The sequence below is a fragment of the Salvelinus sp. IW2-2015 genome, unplaced genomic scaffold (genome assembly GCF_002910315.2).
Source record: "Salvelinus sp. IW2-2015 unplaced genomic scaffold, ASM291031v2 Un_scaffold1566, whole genome shotgun sequence".
NCBI classification, from domain to species: domain Eukaryota; kingdom Metazoa; phylum Chordata; class Actinopteri; order Salmoniformes; family Salmonidae; genus Salvelinus; species Salvelinus sp. IW2-2015.
This window is the reverse complement of record NW_019942994.1, coordinates 66,266-73,174: the sequence shown is the minus strand read 5'-3', so window position 1 is coordinate 73,174 and position 6,909 is coordinate 66,266. Positions and strand designations below refer to the sequence as shown.

General features: G+C 41.3%; 1 protein-coding gene across 3 annotated transcripts in view; it reads left to right on the top strand.

Moving 5' to 3' along the window:
- Nucleotides 1-1,512: 1,512 nt before the first annotated feature.
- The window catches only part of LOC112071271 (NACHT, LRR and PYD domains-containing protein 1 homolog), a 30,979-nt gene continuing 25,582 nt past the window's right edge, over nt 1,513-6,909 (top strand). For 2 of the 3 annotated variants that reach the window (XR_011475802.1, XM_070439326.1), the window contains exons 1-2: nt 1,513-1,695; nt 2,008-2,085. The gene's annotated coding sequence lies outside the window, so the exon portion shown is untranslated. Of the gene's footprint in view, nt 1,706-2,007; nt 2,086-6,909 lie in introns of all 3 variants that reach the window. The other variant, XM_070439325.1, reaches the window with a different exon arrangement.

Below are 6,909 nucleotides of genomic sequence, written 5' to 3'. Positions count from 1 at the left end.
TGTATACCACTTTGTGACATCTGCTGATGTACAAAGGGTTTGGGCGGCAGATAGCCTAGTGGTTAGAGCATTGGGCCAGTAACCAAAAAGTTGCTGGATTGAATCCCTGAGCTGACAAGGTAAAAATCTATTGTTCTGCCCCTGAGAAAGGCAGGCAATCCACTGTTCCCTGGCCACTGAAGACGTGGATATTGATTAAGGGGTTTTAAATGCGGAAGACACCTTTTAGTTGAAGGCATTCATTTGTACAACTGACTAGGTATCCCCCTTTCCCTTTATAAATACATTTGATTTGATACTGACTACACACCCACTCACATGCAAGCTGCTGCTGCTCTGTTTTTCTTATATCCTGTTGCCTAGTCTCTTTACCCAAATACATATCTACCTTCATTACTCCAGTTTCCCTGCACATGTAAATATGGTATTGGAACTGACTTTTTAAATATTTCCTGTATATGGCATGCTTACTTACTTTAAAATGACATACCCAAATCTAACTGCCTGTAGCTCAGAACCTGAAGCAAGGATATGTCTATTCTTGATACCATTTGAAAGGAAACACTGACGTTTGTGGAAATGTGAAATTACTGTAGTAGAATAGATCTAGTAAAAGATAATACAAAGAAAAAAACATAAAAACATGTTGTTTGTTTTTTTCTCCATCATCCTTAAAATGCAAGAGAAAGGCCATAATGAATTGGTCTATTTATTGCCTTACCTCTCTTCTCCTACCTCATTTGCACATTCTGTATATAGATTTTTATACTGTATTATTGATTGTATGTTTGTTTATTCCATGTGTAACTCTGTGTTGTTGTATGTGTCGAACTGCTTTGCTTTATCTTGGCCAGGTCGCAGTTGCAAATGAGAACTTGTTCTCAACTAGCTTACCTGGTTAAATAAAGGTGAAATAAATAAATAATTCTAGCCCAGGCGCAATTTAGACTTTGGCCACTAGATGGCAGCAGTGTATGTGCAACGTTTTAGACTGATCCAATGAACTATTGCATATCTATTCAAACMGTTATATCAAGACTYCCCAAATGTGCCTAATTGGTTTATTTCATACATTTCCAAGTTCATAATTGTGCACTCTCCTCAAACAATAGCATGGTATTCTTTCACTGTAATAGTTACTGTAAATTGGACAGTGCAGTTAGATTAACAAGAATTTAAGCTTTCTGCCCATATCAGATATGTCTATGTCCAGGGATTMTTTTTAGTTTCTTACAACCTTATGCTAATCACATTAGCTCAACCGTCCCGAGGTCGGGACACCYATCCTGTAGAGGGTAATGCGAGTGTACCAAAATGCTTTTGCTTCTAGTTCCAACASTGCAGTATTGAGGACCAATGGAATGGTCTAAAATGTGCAAACTCTGTCCACCCGGGGCACCGGGCCATGCAAAACGAACTTGCCCAATCTCTGTGTGTCRGTGATCCTTCTCCTTCCACGTTGCTGCACGTGCATGAGTTCCAGGAAGTATAAGGGGGAGTGGTTTACAGTATGTCAGGGAGCAGGAAAGAGAAACCCCCGTCCTTCTGCTAGAAGATGTCTTAGTTTTAAATAACCACAAACATACAGCAAGTCAGCGAACCCTGCACCTTTAACATGTTGAAGTTACACCCTTTAGATTAATGTGATCTGAAAGACATGATGTTATCCATTAACTTTAGCTGTGGATGTGAGCGGTGAGTATAAGTCCACTTGAACACAGCAAACAGAAACTTGCTGTTTTTTTTATCAACACAAAGACAAAGAGGAAGTCAAATCTGTTTCGGTGTGCGGAAGGCACACACACGGAAGGTAGAAACCAAAATAAAAAGGATTTGTGGGCCTCAGAGAGTCCAAGAAAAATTATACTACAGAGATTTCAAACTATAGAAAGGGAAGTGGTCTCAATATCTGTTGAATAGAGAATACTCCATATACTGTATGCATTAACATTAGCTATTGCATATGGGCACATAATTGTGGAGCATAACTCCTTGTTTCCCTAGTAGACAGCCAGTGAAGAGACAGACGACTTAATGCCGCAGTGTGACCTTTCCTGATGAACAAAATGGAGTCGTCTGAACACAGTAAGTTAGACCTGGATATGGTCTGAGATACAGTGCATTCAGAAAGTATTCAGACCCCTTGACTTATCCACAACTACACACAATACCCCATAATGACAAAGCAAAAAACAGGTTTAGACATTTCTGCAAATTTTTTACAAATAAAAACATACAGTACCAGTCAAAAGTTTGGACACACCTACTCATTCAAGGGTTTTTCTTTATTTGTACTATTTTCTACATTGTAGAATAATAGTGAAGACATCAAAACTATGAAATAACGCATATGGAATCATGTAGTAACCAAAAAGTGTTAAACAAATAAAAATACATTTTAGATTCTTCAAAGTAGCCACCCTTTGTCTTGACGACAGCTTTGCACGCTTGAGGCTGTAACCATGGGGTTCTTGGTCACCCCCCTGAGCAAGGCCCTTCTCCCCCGATTGCTCAGTTTGGCCGGTTGGCCAGCTCTTGGTGTTCTACATTACATTTAAGTCATTTAGCAGACGTTCTTATCCAGAGCGACTTACAAATTGGAAAGTTCATACATATTCATCCTGGTCCCCCCGTGGGGAATGAACCCACAACCCTGGCGTTGCAAGCGCCATGCTCTACCAACTGAGCCACACGGGACATTTCTTCCATTTAAGAATGATGGAGGCCGCTGAGTTTGGGGACCTTCAATGCTGTAGAAATCTTTTTCCCAGATCTGTGCGTCGACACAATCCTATCTCAGAGCTCTACAGACAATTCCTTCGACCCTTCTGGCTTGCTCTGACATGCACTGCAACTGTGGGACCTTATAGACAGGTGTGTGCCTTTCAAATCATGTCCAATCAATTAACTTACCACAGGTGGACTCCAATCAAGTTGTAGAAGCATCTCCAGGATGATCAATGGAAACGGATGCACTGAAGCTTCAATTTCGAGTCTCATAGCAAAGGGTCTGAATACTTATGTAAATAAGGTATTTCTGTTTTTTCTTTGTAATACATTTGCAAATATTTCTAAAAACCTGTTTTCACTTTGTCATTAAGGGGTATTGTGTGTAGATTGATGAGGAAAAACATTTTAATCCACTTTAGAATAAGGCTGTAATGTAACAAAATGTGGAAAAAGTCAAGGGGTCTGAATATTTTTCAAATGCACTGAACTATACTAATGTACTACAGTAATGCAGTTAGTCAGATCTATTGCAGTCTAACCTGATTTAAAAAAATATGTTTTATTTCATTAACAACTCAAAGACCGACATCGGTTCAATTACTTGAATTCCATTCATTTAGTTTTTGTTTTGTTACCTCAACACCCTGCTTCTCTACAAAGAAATCCTATCAAGCACTAGAGACTTCAAATCAAGAACGGCCGGTGGGACGCTGTAGGGAGTTGTGGTTTTCAAAAGGAAATATTTACGCTAGTTCAATGCAGAAAACGTGGTAATTAACTACAATGACCAGAATCCATTGCGCCTATTCTTCCRGGCACAACACACAGACCACATGAGAGAGGAATGTACAGAGGGATAGCTCTAGTACCCGACGGATAGTTGTAGCAGTCTTGAAAGTATGCTTTATCTACTTTGAAGAAATACTAAAATAGTGATTTTGTCAGACAGCTCTGCATTATGGGCAATGTGGCAACCAAATGATCATGGGCTACCTTTTTTCACTAGACAGGGGAACTTGGCTCATTGTGGACCAAAGACAATTTGTTAAATGGTTGTCTGGCTGCTACTGCTACTGTGTGGAACTTTGCAGACAAGCTTTGAGCTGGATGTGTCAGGGTGTAGTTCATACATGCATAATCTATGAGCAGAATTACTGTTTCATCTGAATTATCTGCGATATCCCTAGGTTGAAAGCGAATGCTGCGCTGCGTAATTTCCCCCCACGTGGGCCAGCCCCCTAGCAATTCGAAATCCAATCAGCCCCTCACCATTTGAGTGACAGCTAGCAAGATGCACACACAGCTAAGCAAAAGAGAAAGCAATGTGGTTTTCGGGGACCACTTTTGGCTCGTGAGGCTACTTTCAGAACTACTGGCTAAAAAGTACACCAAAGTACTGGACAATAAATAATAATGTCATAWTTTTTTTTTWAAGAAAGTTAAGTGGACAATGTAATTAATTTAAGTAAAGTAATGTGAATAAATGATGGTTAATAAGATAAGCAGTAGTGGGCAGTCACTACCATTATGGGGCTCTTATCAATTGCTATATTCTTTGTTGTTAGAGACAATGGAATGGTTTCAATGATTTGTCAAATGAATGTTCTCAATATTTGTCTTTTGAAATTTAAATTACAAAGCTCTAAAATTATTTCAAGGTCATATTTCATATTGCATTTAATGTATGAAACCGAAATTTAAAAAAAAAAACGGATTCTTTAAAAAAAAACTGAACCAAAACCGACCTCAAAAAGCGCTAATCGCTCAGCCCTGGCTGTTTATTATACCACTCCATGTTTCTACTATGTAATGACATTTAAATCAGTGTGGTTTATGTTTTTCAAACATCTGTGACATTTAAATACAAGCAGTAGCTACAGTACCTACATTAAAAGGGGAAACACAGATGTGTCACATGGGGTAAAAAAAAAACTGAATCATCCAGTGGAGGTTTCCGCTCACTACCAGTAATGGAGATGAGAGCAAGTCCAGTGGCAGCCAGAGGGTGGCGATAGAGCATAGCGAAACTACAGTTGGCCGACATTCTGCTTGTTTTCTCATAGACGTCATCATTCGATCTCAATACACTTTTCTGTTCGCAAAACTAGAATTTGTTGCGACATGACGTTTTGTAGACTTGACTCATTGTCAAACTTTTTTAAAACATTTTTTAGTTCGTTGTTTAGAAGTTCAAATTCAAGTTCTTGCAGACGGGTACTTGAGAGAGTAGGCGTTCCCTAACGGAAATATGAGTGCAGAAAAGCTCCAATAAGATCTCGCTAGCTTGTGCTTGGCTCTGCCCACCTCCTTGCTTGTTCTGCCCACTATGTAACAGTGGTTCCCATTGTAAAAGGCCCGTCTGTCCCATCTTGATTTAGATAGACAAAGGTTTGGTTCCATCTGGTGGTCAGCTCTTGAACTGAGCAGAATTCTGATAGTGCAGAGCCTTCCCCAATCTGTTTTCTCAATTCCCAGAACAGCAATGTAGCCACTCATTAACGAAGATAGCAAGATGATCAACCAAGATGGCACTTTCCATGAATCTGAATAATATCAAACTTGATATTAAACTTGATTTATATCATAATTAAGTTTATATATTATATAAATATTTATATATATTCCCACCGTACCTTCTCCGCTGTGCAATCCGGTTTCCGAGCCGGTCACGGATGCACCTCAGCCACGCTCAAGGTACTAACGACATCATAACCGCCATCGATAAAAGACATTACTGTGCAGCCGTCTTCATCGACCTGGCCAAGGCTTTCGACTCTGTCAATCACCATATTCTTATCGGCAGACTCAGTAGCCTCGGTTTTTTAATGACTGCCTTGCCTGGTTCACCAACTACTTTGCAGACAGAGTTCAGTGTGTCAAATCGGAGGGCATGTTGTCCGGTCCTCTGGCAGTCTCTATGGGGTACCACAGGGTTCAATTCTCGGGCCGACTCTTTTCTCTGTATACATCAATGATGTTGCTCTTGCTGCGGGCGATTCCCTGATCCACCTCTACGCAGACGACACCATTCTATATACTTCCGGCCCTTCCTTGGACACTGTGCTATCTAACCTCCAAACGAGCTTCAATGCCATACAACACTCCTTCCGTGGCCTCCAACTGCTCTTAAACGCTAGTAAAACCAAATGCATGCTTTTCAACCGTTCGCTGCCTGCACCCGCACGCCGACTAGCATCACCACCCTGGACGGTTCCGACCTAGAATATGTGGACATCTATAAGTACCTAGGTGTCTGGCTAGACTGCAAACTCTCCTTCCAGACTCATATCAAACACTATCTCCATCGCAAAAATTCACAATAGAAGTTCACAGGAATGCGTGGACTTGGTACTAGTTGCGGCAGGAACAAAGCTCCTCATCATGGTGCGAGGCCTGTCGAGATCAGGTCAGCTCTAGAGGGTCGAGGCGATACTGGACTTATTCGACGTGGCTGTGAGTTAGGCCGATGATCGAGATGCCTGACTCCTCGCTGATCTTGGATAGAATTATATCGGCCTGTCGGCGTGTCATCTACAAAATAGTTCCAACACTCGTCTACTCAGCAAACTGGAAATTCTGGGCTCCACTCACACCTGATTAGTCTCGGTACGTTGCTTTGTTAGCATAGTTAAGGACAGGGATATAGACCTAGAGCACTCCGCCATCCAGTGTATCAGAGGACGAGTAAGAGTAGAACGCATGTAAGGTGTCTTGAGGTCGTAGGTCTAGATGAGCGCGAATGCTCGTAGCCCTGAAGCACGGTCACGTGTAGCGCTACAGTAACACGCTAGCGTATTACTCACCGGTATGCGCAATTGTATGATGAGATGTAGAGTCAACTGTGAGAGGACTGCTGAACACACCGCGCACGCCTCTCCAGCAGGTGTATCTTCAGACTGAGTCCATAAGTCTTTCCCTAAAGCTAAAACCTCATTTGGACACGCCTTTCCTTCAGTTCTCTGCTGCTGCGACTTGGAAACGCAATTGCAAAATCTGCTGCAGTTGGAGACTTTTTATCTCCCTCAATTTAAAAATCTGCTATCCGAGGCAGCTAACCGATCGTGCAGCTGTAAGCATAGTCCATCTGTAACATACCACCCAATTTCACCTACCTCACCGCCCATACTGCTTTTAATTTATTTACTTTCTGCTCTTTTGCACACCAGTACATTTCTTTCT